Below are 22,787 nucleotides of genomic sequence, written 5' to 3' on the forward strand. Positions count from 1 at the left end.
AGCCACCAACACAACTCTGCCAACCCAAAGGTTAGTGATAAACTGGCGGTATACAAACCCACACCGTTACACCAACAGAACTACGCCCACAACATTATGACCCACGCATCACCACGGTGGACATTCAATGGCGGTAAACCCTTGGCGGTACATACTGCTGCGCTCAAAATATACCCACAAACAAAACAACAATACATTGGTCAATTCAAACTACACACACCTAACACACATACACCCACACACCCACAACACTATAAAACACACACCCACAATACCCACATCCCTTTACAACTAGAAAGAATTGCCACCAGAGAGAGATACAGCAAAAGCACCCACACAACCAGAGCCACATACCACCATCACCCATGCACAATTCAGGAACCTTACATCACACACCCCAACACATCGCCCCACACACCCTCAACAACACCACTCACACTACCCCCATGGCACCACAACAACACCGCAGATTCTCTGAGGAGGAGCTAAGGGTCAAGGCTATTTTTGTTTTTTTTAAATTGAATTTGTAACCAAATTCAGCACATCCCATCTTAAATGTTGCAGCAAATCATCATCTGTGAGATAGATATCATCTACATAGGACAATGCTCCAGGATCAACGTAGTGCAAGATTGAAGTCACACGAGCCGCGAACAGTCCTGAACTGTTCTTGTACTCCAGGGTTAAAAGACAGAGGGGGTTATTCCAACTTTGGAGGAGGTGTTAATCCGTCCCAAAAGTGACGGTAAAGTGACAGATATACCACCAGCCGTATTACGAGTCCATTATATCCTATGGAACTCGTAATACGGCTGGTGGTAAATCCGTCACATTTAGGACGGATTACCACCTCCTCCAAAGTTGGAATAACCCCCAGAATTTTTTCTGGGAGCCTAGTGCGCTGACACTTGTTAAGTCTCTACCCTCAGGCGCTATATTTTGGCAGAAGAAACCATTGGAAATGTCCACTGTTGTTTTGCATTTTTTTGCACCAAAGTGTTAATCAGTGCTGTGCTATGTGAGTTTTGTATTGCATATGTGCGGGTATGACTGTTCAAGTGTCTGTAGTCTAAGACTATTTTTTATGAAGGGTCCTGTTTAGCTACTGGGAATAAAGGATTATTCATTGGGGAGAGGCAGGGTTCAATTACGCCGTGGTACTCCAGTTGTGTGAGAATTTCTCTCACAGGTGCTTTAGCATCATGTTTTATTGGATATTGTGGTTGAGGAAAGGGTTGGTTTTTAATCGAAATTACATGGTAGGGCGATTCTTTGTCCCAACCTACATGGTTGCGATATAAGGGGGGTGCCTGTGCCAATGCCCAGTCAATGGCGTAGGATTTTGCAAGCTCTTCGGGAACAAGAGGTGAGAAAGAAGGTTTGATAACATCTTCCCCATGTGGGCAGGTGCGGACAAATTCAGGTGGCCAGTATTGTTCGGCCAACAAAATATCATATATATTTACTGCGCAATCCCAAAATATTGCATCTATTGTGCGTTCAATGTCTCCTTCTAACTGTAATGTTACTTTGTACACCCTATCAGGCGTGGAGACATGCATGTATGCAGTTTCTGCTTGTTGAAAGTCATCAATTGCTTTCATCTCCAGATGCTCTTGAAGATTCCAGAGAACTATTGTGACCTCTGCCGCGCTGTCTAATAGCGCTAGTGCACACTTCTTGTCCTTCAAGAGAGCCCTCTTCTTGAATGGCATGTGGAACTGCAACTGCTGCCACCTTTTTCTTTTTAAATTGGGGTTTTTGTTGGGGAGGTTTCATTTCCTTTGTAACGGAAACCTCTATTGAGCGTTGTGATTCCTGTCTCGGTTTCACGTACTCTGTTCTTTGCTCTGAACACCCACCTCTCTCACTGCGTTTTTCCGATGAGTCCTGAAAGGAACAAGATTGGCGTGTATCAGTATATTGATATCTGTCAGGCGTTTTTATATTATCTCTATATCTGAGATTATATGTATTCTGCGGGGTCTCCACTCACGGAGATTCTCACCTTTCTCCTTTTAGGAGTTTGTTGTTTTTTATCCTAGCGTTTCTTATTACCCTCAGGAGCTTGTTTGGTAAAATCTTTATTATATTTACCCTGAAGTTGTGGTTTGGTTGGTCTGGCCCCCAGACTATCTCGACCAATACTAGAATAGGTCTCTGAGATAAACTTTGGCAGCGCACATTCTTTATCCTGTTGAGGAACATCCCGGAGTTGTATGCACACTGCTAGTGCGACCGCTTCACCTTTAAGGTTACTCAAAAAAATTGAGGATACTGTGGCAAAGTTGCCCATTAATTGCATCTCCAAGTCTAGGGCTGGGGCAGCCCCATATTCATCTTGAATCTGTTTCAACACGTCCGGTAAGTTGCCAAGTGGCGGTGTACCATGTGCGGTAGTATAGAGCACAGCAAATACTGTGCCCCATGTATTGCAGTTATCTATTGTGGGAACCATCCCAAATGGCAAGCACATTGTTAGTATTGTATGTTTATCCTGAGGTCCCGTATGGGGAAATACTGCTTCCAGTGAATTTATTTTTTGAGCTAACCAAAACTGAATTATTACTCGTTTGGCAGGTACTTTACCTATGATCGAATGTACAGTTGCAGGGTTAATGCCTGGTGTCACTGCATGTGGTTACGCTGGAGCAGCACGTGCTGGGTTTGTATTTAATGTTTGCATTACAAACTGTACTAATCATCTGTATACTGCAGTCAGCTCAGCATATAAGCGTCGGACTTACCGTTAGGTTCGCTGCAGCAGGGTATGGTGTATAAGTGGCCAATAAAGGCCAGGTAGGACCATCATTACTTAGAGGACGTAACCTAACTGGGAAAATTGTGTGGGGTAGGGCGCCATCAAGGCAATTATTATGTTCTTGATAAGATAAAGGTATTTCTAAATATGCATATGCTCTGTATTGTGCAGGTACCTTTGCAGGTATATAGGCCCTCATTATGACATTGGCGGTAAGTTCCACTTACCGCCATGCCGACTACCGTCAACATACAGCCGCTGCAGCGGATAACCGCCAAGCATATTATGACACACACATACCAATCCATCACTATGCAGCCACCAACACAACTCCGCCAACCCAAAGGTTAGTGATAAACTGGCGGTATACAAACCCACACCGTTACACCAACAGAACTACGCCCACAACATTATGACCCACGCATCACCACGGTGGACATTCAATGGCGGTAAACCCTTGGCGGTACATACCGCTGCGCTCAAAATATACCCACAAACAAAACAACAATACATTGGTCAATTCAAACTACACACACCTAACACACATACACCCACACACCCACAACACTATAAAACACCCACCCACAATACCCACATCCCTTTACAACTAGAAAGAATTGCCACCAGAGAGAGATACAGCAAAAGCACCCACACAACCAGAGCCACATACCACCATCACCCATGCACAATTCAGGAACCTTACATCACACACCCCAACACATCGCCCCACACACCCTCAACCACACCAATCACACTACCCCCATGGCACCACAACAACACCCCAGATTCTCTGAGGAGGAGCTAAGGGTCATGGTGGAGGAAATCATCGGGGTGGAGCCACAAGTATTTGGATCACAGGTGCAGCAGACATCCATTGCTAGGAAGATGGAGCTATGGTGGAGGATCGTGGACAGGGTTAACATTATGGGACAGCACCCAGGAACAAGGGATGACATCAGGAAGAGGTGGAAAGACCTACGGGAGAAGGTGCATTCCACAGCAGCGAGACACCAACTAGCTGTACAGAGGACTGGCGGTGGACCCCCACCTCGTCAACCACAACTAACAACACGGGAGGAACAAGTCTTGGCAATCATGCATCCTGAAGGCCTGACAGGAGAAGGAGGAGGACTGGACTCTGGTAAGTCAAATCCCTATTACTATCACCCCCTAACTGCATGCCATCACAAACCCATACCGTTACCCTCACTCCCATCTCATCACCACCTCCCACATACCCCACCATCACAACCCACATACCCAAATACCAAGCCCTGCCTGGAACACCAATGCATGGACACCCCTCACAGACCTGCATGGACACCTATCACCACTGCATGCACACTGCAGAGAATCATCTAGCCCACCAAATAGCAACTCATTTAAAGGCAAATCTGCCAGGGCAACACCAACCATTGAGGGCAACACACCCATGCACATGATGTCAAATGCAGAAACAATAACACTGCATTTACATCCCCAAAGGTCCCCCAGCCAATGTCACCGGAGAAGAGGTGCCAGCAACATCCAGTCCCCCCCAGAAGAGGCCCACAGTGATAACAGCGGCTCTATTCGCCTGGATCTGGATGACCAACCTAGCCCATCAGGGATCTCCGGACAGTCGGTTACCTAGGCACACTCTCACACCACCACAGAGCCTCCCCACTCACGAAACACCACCACAGCACCCACACAGTGGGCCCGTACCTCTGTCCCCAGGACATGTCAATCAGCAGTGTGTCCACCACTACAGGGACCCCAGGCCACCCCACAAACACAGGACGACCAGGGACCTGGGGTCAGTGACAGTGGGCAGACAGTTCAGGGGACAGAGGCACAGGACAACAGGGAAGCTGGGAGGACTGCTGTGCTACAGGGGGAGGACAGGCCCAGGGAACCGACTCTCCAGGAGGAACTCAACGCGATCCTGGGAGCATACCAACATTCCCAGGATACGCTGGGCCAGATAATGGACAAGTTGCAGGGGTGCTGGAAGACATGTCCAACACTATGAGGGAAGCAGTGGCACCACACCGGGCCCGTGCCACTACCCAAACCAATGAACAGCCCTCCACCTCTGCTGCCACTAGTGGACTGGAGGCCCCGCCACAGGGCCAACAGGCCACCAGCACCCCTCCCCCTACAGAAGGAGAACCACCCCGCAAATGTTCCCTGCGATCCAGGCAGAAGCCAGAGAGTATTGCCAAGACCCCCGCCAGGAAATAAGACTCTCCTGACTGTCACCCCTGTGTCCCACTCTGTCACCCTGTTCACCTTGAACTGCCATTGCTCCCCTTCCTATGCCCCCTTGGACAATGTAATTGTGATACAAATAGACTGGACTCTAACCTGGACTTTCCTCCATCAACCCAGGCCCATTGCACATCCCCCTCTACTTCTTAGCACTTAAATAAACACTCTTTGAAAAAATACAAATATGGAGTATGTCAAATGATTTAAGTATGTATTTGTTTAACAAGGTTTAAACATTGAAAATCAACTGTACCATAATGTATACATAGGAATGACCTGTAGTTGGCTTCAGTCAACACACAAGGAGCCATAGTGGGGCATCAATATCTGCAAAAAGAGATGCCAAAGGGTACAGTGAGTGGCCATAGAAGTGGGAAAATCAGCCTACCAGTGACAATGTCAAACACACAACTGTCAATTAAATGTGAAGTTACATTTTTTTACCTGTGTGTCATTGGAATTATTGACAAATTATTGCACTTCTGTTGTCCTCATCCTCATCCTCTGCCTCCTCATCTTCACTGTCCACAGGGTCCACTGCTGCCACACGGCCATCTCCAGCCTCATCCTCCTGCAGAAAAGGCACCTGGCGACATAAGGCAAGGTTGTGCAACATACAGCATGCCACGATGATCTGGCAGACCTTCTTGGGTGAGTAGTACAGGGATCCACCAGTTAGATGGAGGCAACGAAACCTGGCCTTCAGGAGGCCGAAGGTCCTCTCTATAATTCTTGTTCTCCCATGTGCCTATTTATAATGTTCCTCTGCCCTTGTCCTGGGACTCATCATAGAGGTCAGTAGCAATGAGAGGTTGGGGTAACCAGAGTCACCTGCAAATATCGAGGGACAACTGTTAGCCACACACCAACCCCTAGGGCCACACCATACCCATACACCAACATAAACTGGGTGGGAACTAGGGCTCACCTATTAGCCACACCCTGTGCCTCTGGATTTGAGCCATCACATATGGGATGCTACTATTCCTCAGGATAAAGGCATCATGCACAAACACAGGATATTTTGCTTTGACGTGGGAGATGTACTGGTCCACCAGGCACACCATCTGCACATTCATGGAGTGAAAGATCTTTCGATTTCTGAACACCTGTTAATTTCACCCGGTGGGGGGACAAATGCAATATGAGTACCATCAATTGCCCCAATAATGTTGGGAATATGTCCAATTGCATAGAAATCAGCTTTCACTGTGGCCAAATCGTCCACCTGGGAGAAAACGATGTAGCTGTGCATGTGTTTAATCAGGGCAGACAACACTCTGGTCAGCACTATTGGAACATTGTCTGAGACATTCCTGCTGCCAAGCCCACTGTCACTTGGAAGGAGCCAATTGCCAGGAAATGGGGCACTGATAGCACTTGCACAAGAGAGGGGATCCCTGTGGGGTGAAGAATAGCAGAGATTAGGTCAGGCTCCATTTGGGCACACAGCTCTGTGATTGTGGCCCTGTCCAGTCTATAGGTGAGAATAATGTGCCTGTCCTCAATTGTTGCCAAGTCCACCAAGGGTCTGTACACGGGGGTATGTCTCCATCTCCTATTCATCCGCAGCGGTTGCAATCTATGGGGCAAATTGGTGAGCAGCTGGTCAGTATCTCTTATTTCCAACCACTACACTTCAATGCATGTTGTGATTGTAACAGTATTTTGTTGGAGAGGTCCAAATGGTGCATATGTGTACTGTGACGCAGTTAGAAGCCATGGCCTGCAACCACCCCTGAAAAGGCGTCTGCCTGTCCTGTTTGGAGGGACAGGTGGAAATGAGGTAATTCCACTGACGTTGTGTGCCATTGCGGGGGGCAGTCGAAAACAGATGTGCAACTCCTCATTGGTTAACATTTGGCACTATGGGGAACAGTGGCCAATGGTGATGTATGCCGGTGGTGACGGTATGCACCGCCTCGGACGTCACCATCATTTTCTACCTGTGCACCCACTTGCTACCTTATGCTGCATGGGCATCCAGACCAACAGGTGAGTACACCGTGAGTACGATGCATGGGGCATGAATGCATGGAGTGCTGTGTGTGAAGGCCTCATGTAGGGGGTGTGTAGTGGATGGGCCCTGGTAAGCATACAGCATGTATGGTGCGCCATGTATGTGCTAATGGGGATGGGAAGGAGCATGGTGGGCCATGAGTGTAACAGGCAGGTCGGACTAATACCTTTCCCTGTGTCCATTTCCCTGCAGGTCAGCGCCCATCAGAAAAAGGGTATATGGAGTGCCATCGTCAAGGACGTGCGGACCCTGGGGGTCTACGGCAGGCAGAGCACCCACTGTCACAAACGTTGGGAGGATCTGAGACACTGGGCACGGAAAACGGCGGAGGCCCAGCTGGGGATGGCCTTCCAATGAGTAAGGGGTTCCTGTCGAACCCTGACCCCTCTGATGGTCCACATACTGGCAGTGGCCTATCCGGAGCTGGATAGGGGCTTGGGGGCATCACAGCAGCCACAAGGGTGTGAGTACAGTGCCCCAATATACAACTTGCGCCTGGTAGGGTGGTATTTGGGTAGGGGGGTGGGCCTGTGAGTGCCCCTAGGCCAGGCCTGACATTGCAGTGTAGGTCCCATGTTGGGCAGGGTTCTAATAAAAAATTCCTCCAATCAAGCTAGTAGGCAGGGGTCTGTGGGTCTCAGGTATGTTGCAATTGGCATTAGGTATCCCTGTTTATGGCCTGGTGAAGAGCATTGTGACTGGTAGTGCATTGCCTAGTGCGTAGGGCTGTTCCCTCTGTGTGTGTGTTGTGTACGCCAATGGTGGTGTTGTTGCCACCATTCACCAAGGGTATCCTTTGTCTCTCCCCCCCCTTTTTGTTCTGTCATCCTGTCCTCATGTGCATAAGCATCATCTGGTGGAGGAGCAGAGGCACCAGCAATGGAGGGAGCTGCATCCCACGGGACCCACGATGCCGAGTTCACGACGGTGAGGGCACCAGTGGGACAGAGGGCGAGGTGAGAACCACGGTGTAAACTGGTGGTGACAGTTCTGACAGTGATACCTTCTCCGAGGGAAGCTCCCTGGTGGTGGCGAACACCTCTGTGCCCACCCCAGCTACAGGTACAGTCGCAACCCCCGTATCAGACGTATCAGCACCGCCCTCCCAGCAGCCCCTCAGCGAGTTTCCCATGCCTGCTCACCCAGGAGAGTGGGCATCTCCTTCGCCCCAGGCACCTCAGGCCCTGCCCCAGTTAGCCCTGCTGCCCTGAGTGAAGAGGCTATTGACCTCCTGCAATCCATCTCTGTTGGGCAGTCAACCATTATGAATGCCATCCAGGGTTTGGCAGCCCAAATGCAACAGACAAATGCATTCCTGGAGGGCATTCACACTGGCATGATGGCCCAACATAGATCAATCCAGGCTCTGGCCTCCTTTCTGATGGCAGCCATTGTCCCTGTTTCTAGCCTCCCCCTCCAACTTCCTCTACCCAATCCCATTCCCCTCAACCCCAACCTATCCCAAGCACACTGGCAGATGAGCATGCACTCAGGACAACACACAAGAGTGGACATGGCAAACACAAGAACCACACTTCATCCCACAGGCACTCACACAAATACCATCCAGATGCAGACATACCAACATCCACTGCCTCTACTGTGTCCCCCTCCTCCTCCACCTCCCTCCCAGTTGCATCTACACTCACACCTGCATGTACCACATCCTCATCCACTACCCCATCACCAGCACACCTATCAGAACATACACCTCACTGGCAGACACCACCCCAACAGCCATACACACATCCCCTGTGTCATCGCCCACTGTGTCTGTGCCCCCCCTCCCAAGGTACACAAACGCAAGCACTCAGACACCTAACAGCCATCCACCTCACAACAGCATCCAGCCCATGCACCTACACTCAAACACAACAGACTGACACCTCCTACAACCACTCCCTCTTCCTCCACTCCCAAACCATCTCCCTCTTCCCACCCCAATGTCCCTAAGAAGCTTTTCCTCGCCAACATTGACCGCTTTCCTAGCCCCCGTCTCTCACTTCAGGCCAGGGTGGCCAAAACCCAGGCAAGCACCTCAGCCACCCAGTCCACAGGCACAGTAGTGTCAACAGCTTCACCAGGTGGGAGAGAATCCTGGGCAGCAGGCAGCCATACTGAAAGGGTGCCTGCACCAAGTGCTGCAAGGAAGGGCAAGGAGGCGCCCCCAGCTGTTGCAGGAAAGGGCAAGGAGGCACCCCAGCTGCTAAAAGGAAGGGCAAGGAGGCACTCCCAACTGCTAAAAGGAAGGGGAAGGAGCAATCCCCGGCTGCTGAGAGGTAGGGCAAGGAGCAGTCCCCAGCTGCTGCCAAAAGGAGCAAGAAGCCATCCCCAGCTGCTGGCAGGAAGGGCAAGGGGCCTGCACCAGCAGGCAAAAAGGACAAGAGGCCTGATGCTGGGACTCAGTCAGAGCCCCCACCACCAACCATGGTGGTTCAGCCGTCCGAGACTGCAAGGGAAGGGCTGGAGCCTCCCCCCCACTGCTAGCACCGCCACCAGCAGCAGCCCCAGTGGGCAGTCTTCCGAGGCTGAGGGGAAGGGCTGGAGCCTGTCCCCACCACTGCTAGCACGGCCACCAGATCTGCCACCAGCACCGCCACCAGTGATGCCACCAGCGCTGCCACCAGCACCACCACCAACAGCCCCAGTGGGCAGCCATCCGAGGCTGCAGGGGATGGGCTGGAGCCTCCCCCCACCACTGCTAACACCTCCACCAGCACTGCCACCAGCACCACTGCCAGCAGCAGCAGCCACAGTAGGCAGCTGTCCAAGGCTGCAGGGGATGGGCTGGAGCCTCCCCTCACCACTGCCAGCACCACCACCTGCACCACTGCCAGCAGCAGCAGCCCCAGTGGGCAGCCGTCTGAGGCTGCAGGGGAAGGGCTGGAGCATCCCCACACCACTGCTAGCACCGCCATCAGCGCCGCTACCAGCAGCAGCAGAACCCCCAGTGGGCAGCTGACCGAGGCTCCAGGGGATGGGCTGGAGCCTCCCCCCACTACTGCCAGCTCCACCAGCAGCACCACCACTGCCACCACTGAGCATTTATTACCGCTGGCAGACAGTGTGTAGTCCTGCATCCATGGGCTGTTGTGAGGCATGGCACCAGCAAATCCTGTGGGTCTGACAGCCAGGTGAGAGACTGTGACTGTACTCCCCATGATCTGCATCACAGGGCACAATGCCCCCTCCAGAACCAGTGGAGAAGGCATCCACTCACCCCATCCTTCCCAGGATGAAGCTCACTGGGCACAATCCCCCCTCCAGAACCAGTGGAGATGCCATCCACTCACTCCATCCTTCCCAGGATGAAGCTCACTGGGCACAATGCCCCCTCCAGAACCAGTGGAGAAGCCATCCACTTGAGAGACTGTGACATTGCACTCCCCAGGACCAAGCAGTAGGCAAATCACTCACTTGGGAGACTGTGGCCTTCCACTCCCCAGGACCAAGTAGTGGGCAAATCACCCACTTGAGAAACTGTGGTCTTATTCTCCTCAGTTCCAAGCAGTGGGCAAATCACCCACTTGAGAGACTGTGGCCTTGCACTCCCCAGGACCAAGCAGTGGGCAAATCACCCACCTGAGAGACTGTGGCCTTGCACTTCCCAGGACCAAGCACAGGGCATGTTGCCCCCTCCAGCACCAGTGGCATTGTACCATCTTCCAGCTGAAGTGCCCCCCCATTCCCCATCCCCCTGAGGTGCCTGTCTATTTTTGAAATGATGCCCCTGCAGTGTTCTCTTTGTGTTGTTGCAGGAGCAAGGTGGGGCCTTGGACTATGTGATGTGGCCCTGTGGCCCACGTAGATTGAGGACTGGGCAGTGTCCCTACATTTGTAAATATGTATATACTTTTTTGATTTTTATGCACCTATTTCTACTATTTTTTCTTATTACACTCACTTTAATCTATTGGTGTTGTCCTTGCATTATTCCTGAGAGGTACGGGGTACATATGTTATGTTGCTGCATCTGCTTGTGTGTATGGAGGTGGGGTGTGTGTTGCGTGTGTCACTCTCTTTTTCCGCCCCCTCCCCTGCGTGCTAGGCGGAAGTACTCCCTGTGGTCGTCTTCGCCGGCGTTGGTGTTCGAAATGAAGCAGAAGGTTGAAGAGCATGGGGAAGACATGCAGCTCGTGCTCCATGGCGGCATGGTTCTTCCTTGAGTCTCCAGAGGTGAGTTGTTTCCCTTCTGTGTTCTGTTTCCACTAGGCTCTTGATGTCATTGGTACCGCCCCGGAAAAGGTGGCGGATAGGTGTGTCATATTACTGTGGGTGGAACATTGTCTTCCGCCTGGCTGCTGGCGGTTACCGCCGTGGTGCTTGTTGGTTTCGCCCTGGCAGTTGGTGTGTTAAAGTGGCTGTTCATATAGTGGCTGTTCATATTTATTACCGCCGGACAGTTCGCGGTATTACTGCCGCTTTATCACCGACTGCCAGGGTTGTAATGAGGGCCATAGTGATAAAATGTATTTGTGTTCCCAAGAATAGAAATATAAGCTGGGTCTGCATCCACCACAAATGTGACTGGACCCCCCTGGGCCATTAGGCTATTTGCCAATAAATGTGAAGTAAGGGGTTGTCTTATGTTGACTGCAATTGCTACCTGTCGCGGATTCGCCATATTAGATTGTAAATTTGTTCAGAGATAAGCACACCCAATGGGGATTTTCCTTTTAGGGTTCAAACTTGAACAACCTCCAGTATCAGATAGGTGTTCCCTACTTAGCTGAGGATCAAATCCTCAATAACACGGATGTCTCCGTATATAGAACTAAGGTGTCTTTGAATATAGTGACACAGAGATACTCAGGAGAACCTGAAAATTAGAGCCTAACCAAATGTTGGTGGTGCCATGTCACGTAGGCTCTCATTATTCTAATGAGACTACTGGATTTTGAGCGGCACAATCTCCTGCAGTGTGGGAGACTGAGGCCCTCATTCTGACTTTGGCGGGCAAAATCAGGCCGCCGAAAGACCGCGGCGGCCATTCTGGCTTTCACGCTGGGCCGGCGGGCGCCCGCCAAAGGAGCGCCCGCCAGCCCAGCGGGAAAGGCCCTGCAACAATGAAGCCGGCTCCGAATGGAGCCGGCGGAGTTGCAGGGGTGCGACGGGTGCAGTTGCACCCGTCGCGATTTTCACTGTCTGCAATGCAGACAGCGAAAATCTTTATGGGGCCCTGTTAGGGGGCCCCTACGACACCCGTTCCCGCCATCCTGTTCCTGGTGGTAAAAACCGCCAGAAACAGGGTGGCGGGAAGGGGGTCGGAATCTCCATGGCGGCGCTGCTTGCAGCGCCGCCATGGAGATTCAGCCCATGCAGGGGAAATCCGGCGGGAAACCGCCAGATTCCCTTTTCTGACCGCGGCTTTACCGCCGCGGTCAGAATAGGGCTGGGAAGCACCGCCAGCCTGTTGGCGGTGCTTCCGTGGTCCCCGGCCATGGCGGTCTTGGACCGCCAGGGTCGGAATGACCCCCTGAGTCTAACCCACTACAGGTGATACCTGTCACCCCAATCCGGGTTTTGCTCCGGCTAACTAGCAATGCCTCATCTCTTCCCAAGGGCAAGGATGACTGGGCAGCCAAGCACACAACATAACTGATTTCTCAGGGAAACCGTGGTCACTCAGGTCTCATCCATTTCTCAGTTACATTATTCTCACATACACAATGACAAACAGAAGCAGTATATGTTTCAATAGGTTTTTAATGAAGTGACTGCATCTTAGATAGCAAAGCATGTACTGCAATAACCAGGATGATACAGCATGACAAGATTAAAATTGTGACAAGGAGAGAAAAGCATAGAAATAACACTACCATATTGTCACTAGAGTCAATAGACCAATTCCTACCTAGGCCATAATAGTGAAGGCCTTATGTCTGCATAAGCAGATGTAGCAAAGAGTAAACAATCAGCATACAGTCGTGGTCATCTGGCTGGAATCTCCCTCTAACGTGTAAGGGACTAAGAAGTGTTTATACAAGAAAACAGCTAATGTTCTAAGAAAATGTCCCTACGTAAGGATGCGTGTTTTCTACGAATGTCAGAGACAAAACTTGTATCACGTTCACCAGCAACCTATCTTACTGCAGCCTTGAAAGAAGCACAGAGTGAGCAAGAATGTCTTGTTTGAGAACATAGTGCTGGCCTAGGCAAAAACAGCTAGATAGAAAGAAATAAAACAAGACCGCAAAAGTGGCTAGAATAATAAAACAAAGCTGAATAAAATATATCTAGGTTAAAGTGCACAGCGGCAGGCCTAGTAACGTACATGGAGCTATAACTAAAATTACTAAACAACAACGTAAGCTAATAAACTGGCTTAAAACAAATTATTTTATTCTTCCATGAAACTATCTGTGGCTTTCTTTAGCTGTACTAGCTTTCCTCCTTTGGATTGGGATTGTCATAACATTATTTTTATTAATACATGGCCATTTTCTTCCTGAAAGACCAACAGTTAAACTGGTGGATGAGGTCCTGAAACCCCATTTTTCTTATCACAAAGTCAGCAGAGACTTGTCTTTTGTGAAAATTTCCGCTATACCAATTCCTGATGGGACTGTTTGGCATAAAGGAACATTTGATATATACGGCCCGATAGAGGTCATTCAAATACCACATGTTTTCAAACTCGCAATGAACGATGTAATAATACCCAGAGTTGTTTCTGATGACTGGGATCTGAAAACAGCTGATTCCGTGATGACTGAATTACAGTATTATACTGTATTTGAAAACAAAGCTGTTTATCAATCTAAAGAGAATTATTGTGATATGTTTTGCTATAATTACTATGGGCACCATTTCATTCACAGAGCAAGTACCCCAAAGACTGTTTTAATTACACACAATGTGAACATTGTCCAACTCCACCACAAGGGAGTTCTAAAACATACTCTGAAAAGTGCATATTTTTCTGAGCACAGTGTTAAAAATGCTGAGTCATATTATTTTATATTGCCATTGATAGAAAATTTACCCATATTATTGATAAATACAAAATGTATTTATTAGGATTCCTTTGTTTCCCGGTTGACTATACAAGGCTATGAATTTTGGCTGAAGTCGATTGACTTAAAAACTGTGTGGGGAACATGAAATTGGCAAATAAGGGGGAAGGAAGCTTTATTTAGAGCGTGCCTGATACCTGGTCAAATTATATTTTTAAATGAAACTGTACAACAAAGTTGTTTAGGCTTAACACAGATTAAGGATTTGAACGCGCCCAGTATTCCTGCCCCTGCAAAATTTCAGAAATGGCAAAAATATATAAATGCAATTGAAGATCTGCCCGATGATTGGGTCCAAAATGATATCTTTAATGCTTCACTGTCTTGTCCTGATGGGTGGCCAATAGATACCAATGGGTGTCACAAACGTTTTATAAACTCTAAGGGGGGTTTTAGAACTAGTAGGCCAGACCCTCGCTATTTATCACCCGAACATGTGGGTATAGTAACAACATACAGTGTTGGGAAACTATACCAGCAATTGCTAAAGAGTTACTCACTAGATGCAGCTAGAGACCACTTCAGTCTCCTGTCAAATAACACCGACTTACAGGACTTCCTGTTAGGCCCCAGAAGACAACGCAGAAAGCGCTTCTTATATGAAGTATATAATGAAATTTGGAAGCTTTCCCAACAAGAAGCTGCTGCCCGGTTAAGGCAAATAGACCAGGAAAACTTACAGAAGGCATTAGCTGTTGTAGATAATGGGATCAAAGCCCTGTCTGACCAGATATACACCCTAAATAAATCGTCTCTTCGGCAATAGACATACTACAAAGTGATATGTCTTCTTCACACCATGAACCAAGTCAATTAAGGTCCTTTATGCAGCTGGGATGGACACTTCAAACACTGAAGGCAGGTCATGTTCCCTGGTAACTCATTAGCGCAAGATTATATTTTCCACATTTAACCTAACGCGGCAACAACAACTAATGGCTAAGAAAGAAGCTACTTATGTCATGTTGAACTTAGAAAAGTTAGAAAAGTTGCCTTTTACTGTGGCTGAAATACCATCTGCTGAATGGTTAATACAAAAGGTCATTAATCTGCCTATTTCAACATTTCAATTCAAGTCCTGTTTAAAACACATTCCGGTAGGCAGATATGAAAGGCTAGGAGATAGTTATATCCATGAGGTGTGGGAGCTGCCCTTCTCATACAAATGTCTCAGTGGCAACAAAGAGGTATTTCTTAGCGTTAATGAATGCGAGACTTCTGTCATCCATTCAATGGTTTGTAAACAGCTGTCCTTGCATGTGGCGTGTAATGATTCGGCAGAGAATTTGGCTTGTTATCTGAAGGGAGTCCCAGTCCCCTTAATTGGACCTGCGTTCCAGGTGCTTTCAAATGGCAGCTATGCTCTCCTCAATAGTGAAGACTGTTGTGGGATGCGAGTCAGAATAGTTTATGTTGTTTCGGTCTCTAAGATTGTTACATGCTGTGGGAACTTCTTTTTCCTCCCACTAGACGAAAAGAGGTAGCTGAGATTTGGCCCTACATTGCCACTTTAAATGTGAATTTTGACAAGTTAAACAGTCTCAAGGTTTTATTGTTTCAAAAATATGTGGCACTCACATCTGCAAGCAAGACCTACGCACTTCAGGTGGCAAGGTCATCAGCAGAGATACAGTCCCTTTTAAGTGCCAACTTTCCGAGACACTTTGGTGAACTTGTGGGCCGAATATTTAATGCGTCCAGTACTACTGTAATTGCACATTTTTTAAGGCTGTTGGTTCTGGTTTCATTCACACCTTCTCATTCATATTCGATTTAATACCATCTGCCATCCACTCAATATTCTCCAGTATTTTCGGTGGATTTCCAATAACTTTAGCTATAATAGGTGGAATTTTGCTATTGCTACCTTTTCTGAACTATGGCTGTCTCACCCCAAAAAGGATGAAGGAAAGAGCTCCCACCAGCGCAGCTGTGTCATGAGCGCATGATGCAGTACTTCAGAGCAACACTCCTGGAGCAATTGGAGTGTGACTGGTCTCTGTCATCAGACCAGTTTTGCATTGTGTGCAACCTGTGTTTCGGTGTCTCTGGTGCTCGTTCGAATATGCACTGAAAGTTTGTCTTTCTACGCAGCGCTTGCTTTCATTGGACATTGATCTATTGATGTTCTTGCTGAGGGTTCATTACCGGACATGCGCTTTGAGGGAGCGTTTGCTACGGGAAGCTGCTTATGAGTTGACCTTCCTGGAGAATGAAGCTCTAAACTCATTATTGGGCACACCACAGAATACTGCTGCCTCGGCTGATGCTCAGGCTATGGAACACGAATGTTCCTTGGTCCTTCTTGGCGATGCATTTCCTACTTTATCACCTGCCGAAGTGGAAGACCTCCTGTTTTCAATTGTCCTGGACTCAATTGGCATCTTCCAAAATTACTCTGACTCTTGAAATTTGGCCTTTTTACACCACAAATTACTGTTTTAAATTGACCTTTTATATATGCTCAAGTGTTCTTTTAACTTGTCATTATTGACATTTTTTTTTAGATATTTCTTAGGTTGAGTTTTAGTAGCTTTTATACATTACTAGGCTTTGAACCACCTTTGAACCGGTAAGGGGAGGATGTTGTGTAGCCATTTTAGTTATAGCTCCATGCACGTTATTTTGGCACGCTAGGCCTACCGCTGTGCACTTTAACCCAGATAAATTTTATTCAGCTTTGTTTAATATTTTAACAATAGCCACATTTGCGGTCTTGTTTTATTTCTCTCTATCTAGCTGTTCTTTGCTTCAGCCAGCACTACGTTCTTAAACAAGACATTCTTGTTCACTCTGTGCTTCTCTCAAGGCTGCAGTGAGATAGTTTGCCGGTAAAACGCGGTAATGCTTTGTCTCTGGTATTCATAGAAATATACTCATACTTACGTGGGGACATTTACTCAGAACATCAGTTGTTTTATTATAAAAACATTTCCCTGTCCCATACACATTGGAGGGAGATTCCAGCAAGATGACCATGACTGTAAGCTGATTGCTGAACGCTTTGCTACAGCTGCTTATGCAGACTTCAGGCCTTTGCTCAGGTATGTGGGATGATGTCTTCCCAGGGGAACCTGAAGGGCAGAATTAGAGCTTAACATGCTGTGTTCCAATATAGCATAGGTAGGAATTAGTCTATTGACTCTAGTGACAATATGGTGGCGTTATTGCTATGCTTTACTCTCCTTGTCACAATTTTAATCCTTTCATGCTTTATTGTCCTGGTTGGGAGCCTATGAGGCAAAATAAGCAGTGAGGGGAGGTCACATGTTTACTGCAATTGCCACCCATTGCTGGGTTGCCATGGTAAGTATATCAGTTCAGAGATAAGGACACCAAATGTGGATTGTTCCTTTTAAGATTCAAACTTGAACAAACTATAGCATCGAATAGGTACAACATATCTAGCTGAGGAGGAAATCTTCAATACTATAGACATCTCCGTAAATAGTATTGAGGTGCCTTTAGCACGTACTGAGACAGAGATACTCAAGAAGATCCGAAAATCAGTGCCTGACCAAACGTTGGTTGCACCATGTCATGTTGGCTCTCATTGTATCAATGAGACTGCTGGATTTGGGTGGCAGCATCACCTGAATTGTGAGGAACTGAGTTTGATCCAACACCATGTGACAACTGTTGGTCTAATACTTTTCCGGCTAGTCAGTAGAGCCTCACCTATGCCCAGGAGCAGGGGTGATCTGGGGCAACTGGGTTGATGACATTGTGACTTCTCAGGGAAATCGTGGTAGAACAGATCTCATCCTATTCTCTCAGTTACATTTGTCTCACACATGCAAAGACAGACAGAATCAGGGAATAGTTCAATAAGATTTATTGAATCAGCTGTGTCCTAGATAAAATAACATGAAATGCAATAATTAAGATGATGAAACATACTAGAAGCCGAATGGTGACAAGAAAGGTGAAACACATGAAAAGTCCCACCATACAAGATGTGTTATTCCTATCTACGCCACTAATGTTCTATGTTAGAGTACAGCAGGATAAGCCCTAATCCGCCCTTCAGGACTCCCCCAGAAGACATCATCCCTCAGGCCTGAGTATGGCAGAAGAGAGGGAGCCTGTTGTCTATTAAGACACCATCCCCAGATAGGCCAAGGAACCGGGAGTCTCAGCAAACAGCTGTAGTGAAGTCAGACAGCATGCAGTATTGGTCATCTGGCTTTAACCTCCTTCTGACATGCAGGGGACAGAGAGATGTTTTTATAATTAAAAAAGCTAGTGTTCTGAGAAAAGTGTCTGCATGTAAAAAAAGTATGTTTCTATGAAATGTTAGAGACGCGGAGTACCACTTTGTGCCAACAGGCCTATCTCTTTGCAGCCTTGTAGAAGGCATAGAGTGAAAGACTGTCATGCTAAGAAATGTAAATTATTTCCTAAGCAAAGGAACAGCAAGATAAAAGAAAAGAAAACATCACCACAAATGTGATTGATTCTAAAATAATAAAATGCAATAAAATGAAACATTACTAAGCTAAAGGGCACAGACTGCAGGCCTAGTTGCTAAAACAATGTGTCCACAAACATCACTAAAATGGCTTCCCATTAGGGCATAGTGGATAGGTTCCTCCTACTTGGGCAGTCACCTCTTTGCAGGGCCACGCACTCCTTCCCCTATCTCCGCAGGCCAGGAAGGGACCCAGATCTTCCAGGAAGATGGTGCAAAGTCCAAGTTATGTTCTCTCACTTCTGGGCTACTGCCCGTCATAGACACCAGCACTTGATCTGAGTAGTTTAGGAGTGCTCTGTAGAGCACTACTTCACATGGTCAGGAAGAAACTGGAACAGGAACCAAGTAGAATGGTTTAGTTCTCACTATTATAGTTGTTTCCAAGAGAAGGGGTGTTGGTACCACTGCCAGAGTTCTGGATCCAATTTGAAAGGGTTCTCTTTAAAAAGTATCTTCTCCTTCTCCAGACGTTATTGTATGCACAACAAAAATCAACCACATCTCACTGAGCCACACTGATAATAGCCAAGTGGCAGTGCAAAATATGGAGGATCAGCAGGCCCTTGCAAACAAGCTTCATTGCATTTCTTAGGGAGCCCTGACTTCATCGTCCAAAAAACTTTTGTGCCTGGGCCTACATCTTTTTACTCTAGAATACAAGCAATACAATATTCAGTCTGAAGGAGCCTGTATCAAAATATCCATCTTGTGTTGTGTTGACAAGGGGCATTCAACCCCACTAGTCTCAGGAACCATAAACTTACAAAAACAATGGAGTACTTTTACCAGTCAGCATACCCACAACTCACATATTGGGATGTAACTGTAGGGTCTACAGATTACATTCAAGCAGGATTATTATATATGCTGGGGCAAAACTGTCAGTGTACCAAATAATATTCAGCAAGGGTCACTCAGGGCTGGGGTACATATTCGAACTACCATGCAGAGAACATTCACATCCCAACAATAGTCTAAAATTAATCAACAGACTTGGTCAGGTTTTAAACAATAGATATGCATGGGGGCAGATATGCAATCCACCTGGACTTGTGATTCATCTTTCAAAAGTAGTACAACAGAAATTACTTATCTGTTATAGTCCTAGGCCCAGATTCACAAAGCTGTCACACAATGCAGTGCAGCAGCCAAAAATGCTGTGCTGCGTGACAGGGAGAGACAGGAGAGTGCCACATCCACAGAGATATGGCACTCTCCTCCCCACTGCCCAAGGCCGTTGCAGAATTTTGCTCCCAAGCGCCACACACACACCTTTGCATCATGGTGCAAGGGTTTCCTACCAGTACAAAATACTATGCTTAGACACAATTTAAAACTTTTCCTACTTTGCAAATGTGCTGTTCATTGCAGCACACATGCAAAGTTGGAAAAGAAAGGGGCAATTAAAACATTGCTTCTATTAATGTCTCTTTTCAAAAGGCGTTATTTTTTAGTGGAAAACTCTGCCTACTAATGTTAGCTCTTAGTATGTCAAAAAGCATGGGCGGTAGCACGGGAAAAACCAGGTAACACACATGTAACACCCACGAGACGCTAATTAACGCAAAGCAGAACTTCACACTGGTTTGTGTTACTTTTCCTTACAAACCAACAGAATTACCAATTTGCATTGGCCTGTAAATCCCATTAAAGGTTTTTTATCAGGTTTACATTACAAAAGTAACACAAACCTGACACAAAAGATTTGTGAATCTTGACTCCATTGTCTTTAAATTAGCACTGAGCTATTTGTAATGCTCATTTGGTGGAATGCAAGTTATTAAATGGTTGGAGCGCTAATGAAGAAAAATAATTCTAAGTTTTTAACCAACTGTAGCACCAATTAAAACTTAAGGGGGACCAGTCTTCCTCATCTAGCATTACATCAAAACAATCTGTCAGGTGAGACAAAAAATTAATAGAAATAGTCAGCTAAATATTGCTTTCAATCCAAATGTAAAATACATAAGATAAAAAAAAATGCCCATCAGGATTTTCAACATGAATAAAGTGATTAGTTTCCTGTGTTTAGCAGGGGCTTGAATTTTAGGCAAGGTTTTGTGATTTCTACCTGATTCCCATTCCTCAAGGGGGCCTTCTTTCTCTGAGGAATTGTGTTTTTGGTGTGGCTACTGTATTCTTTTATAGGTGCTGCTTTTGTTCTTGTCCTCATACTCCCTATCTCTTTGCCTGATACACTTGCCCCTTTTGAGGTCCCTGGTATGACCAGGGACCCTTTTATAAATCATAACACCTAAACCCATGATCTGGAAGAGAGTGAGAGTAATGCTCCTCATCAGACTGACATCTTTCTTTTGCCTAAATAACTTTCCTGTTCCTCAGATGATACCCCCTTGGACCTCATCTCTGCAGTAGAACTGAAATATAATTTTATAGTACCCACCCCAGGTTTTCAGCCATTCCCCTGGCATTGTTGTGTATATGTTTTTTTCTATTTAGAATTCATTTCACTTCACTTCATTTTCAGATGTAGGTATTGTTTGGTGTTGTGTGGATACGTTCCTTGTACCCCTTTCCATAGATACAAAACCTTGAGGGTTAATCATTGGTAACTCTTCTTCTTTGTGATCTTCAGAAGAAACTGCACATATTTGGTGCATAGCCAAAACTGCTCTGCAACTCCTTTGTTGCCAATTACAATTGCATATTGTTGGAAATGTCCTTTACTGTAGGGTCCTCCCCAGACGTTTTACCTTCCTCCTTCCCATTTTTGTTGAATTCATTTTTGTTGGACTTAGGACTCTTTGCACTTTACTATTGCTAGGGCTAAAGTGCTTGTGCTCCCTCTCTTAAAAAATGGTAGCATTAGAATATACTAAATCCGTGTATTGACTTTACTGATAAGCCACAAGTCAAGTGAACTACATGTGCCCAGGGTCTGTAAATTAAATGCTATTAGTGGATCTGCAGCACTGACTGTGCCACTCACTTAAGTAGCATTATAAACATGCCTCAGGCCTGCCATTGCAGATCCTGTGTGTACAGTTTTAAACTGCCATGTTGACCTGGCAAAATGACCCTTTTGCCAGGCCCAAACCTTCCTTTTCATTACAAATGTCGCCCCTAGGGTAGTCCCTGGACAGCCTTAAGGGCAGGGTGCAGTGAATTTAAAAAGTTGGATGTGCACTTTTAAGTTGTACATGTCCTGGTAGTGAAAAAACATTAAATCTATTTTCACTACTCCAAGGCCAATCTCTTCCATAGGATAACATTGCAATTGCCATATTATACTTTATATACATAATATCTAAATGGTAAGAAATAATCCCATCAAGTTTGGTGTCTCTGAGATCCTAACATGTTGAAGTCAGATTTTAATTGCAATTTGAAAATGCTACTTTTAACAAGTTGGCATTTTCTTGCCTTAGCCATATGGTGCCAGCAGTCTGCCTCTGATCACCTGACTGGATGTAGCTGGCAATTGGGCTTTGTGTATTCCCCTAGACAGCCACACAATGGGAGCTTAGGTGTGACTTGATGGGCCATCTGTGTCCTGATGGGCATTCCTGGCAGGATGGGAGGGAGGAGCAGGATGCAGCCTCACTTACATCTGAATATGCTGTGTCTTGTCCCTACAAAAGGGACTGCATATCCCCTGTACTTAGTCTGGAGCCGGGGCAGGTAGGACAAGACATTTTTGTACTTCAAATACATGTCTTTGAAGTCTCCCTCACTTCGAAGGCACAACAGGGTAGAAGTACCTGTGGATACTCTGCCAGAAAGAAGGACTGTTGTGCTGCTGGATGACTGCTACTCTGCTGCACCCTCTGCTTTGCTGTACTGACCTGATGCCTGCTGCCTTCTTGCCTGGGAGTGAGAAGGACTGGTCCTGCATATCTCCTACCCAGAACCCAGAGTATCTCCAAGGGCTAGTTTACTGGCCTCCTGATCTGACATCTAAGGGACATAAAAGGCGACCAACCACCCCACTTCTTCCCCTGGACTCTGCCATCTGTGAGTCTGCCCTGCCAAGTGGTGCCATCCTAGTACTGGACCCTTGGAAGTGGACCTAAGGTGATTGCTCTAGCAGAACCAATGCATCCTCTGCTGCGGGAGCAGAAGCGATGCATCACCACTGCTGCGTGGAGTAGAACAGATGCATCGCAGCTACTGTGTGGGTCGGACCCAACACAACAGGCTCACATTGCAGCTGCAAGCATCATTTGAACCGACGCATCACATTTCAAACTGACACTATGTGACGCTTTACATAGCACGAGCTCCTCGCCTCCCTCATTGTCG

This window comes from Pleurodeles waltl, chromosome 2_2 (genome assembly GCF_031143425.1).
Source record: "Pleurodeles waltl isolate 20211129_DDA chromosome 2_2, aPleWal1.hap1.20221129, whole genome shotgun sequence".
NCBI classification, from domain to species: domain Eukaryota; kingdom Metazoa; phylum Chordata; class Amphibia; order Caudata; family Salamandridae; genus Pleurodeles; species Pleurodeles waltl.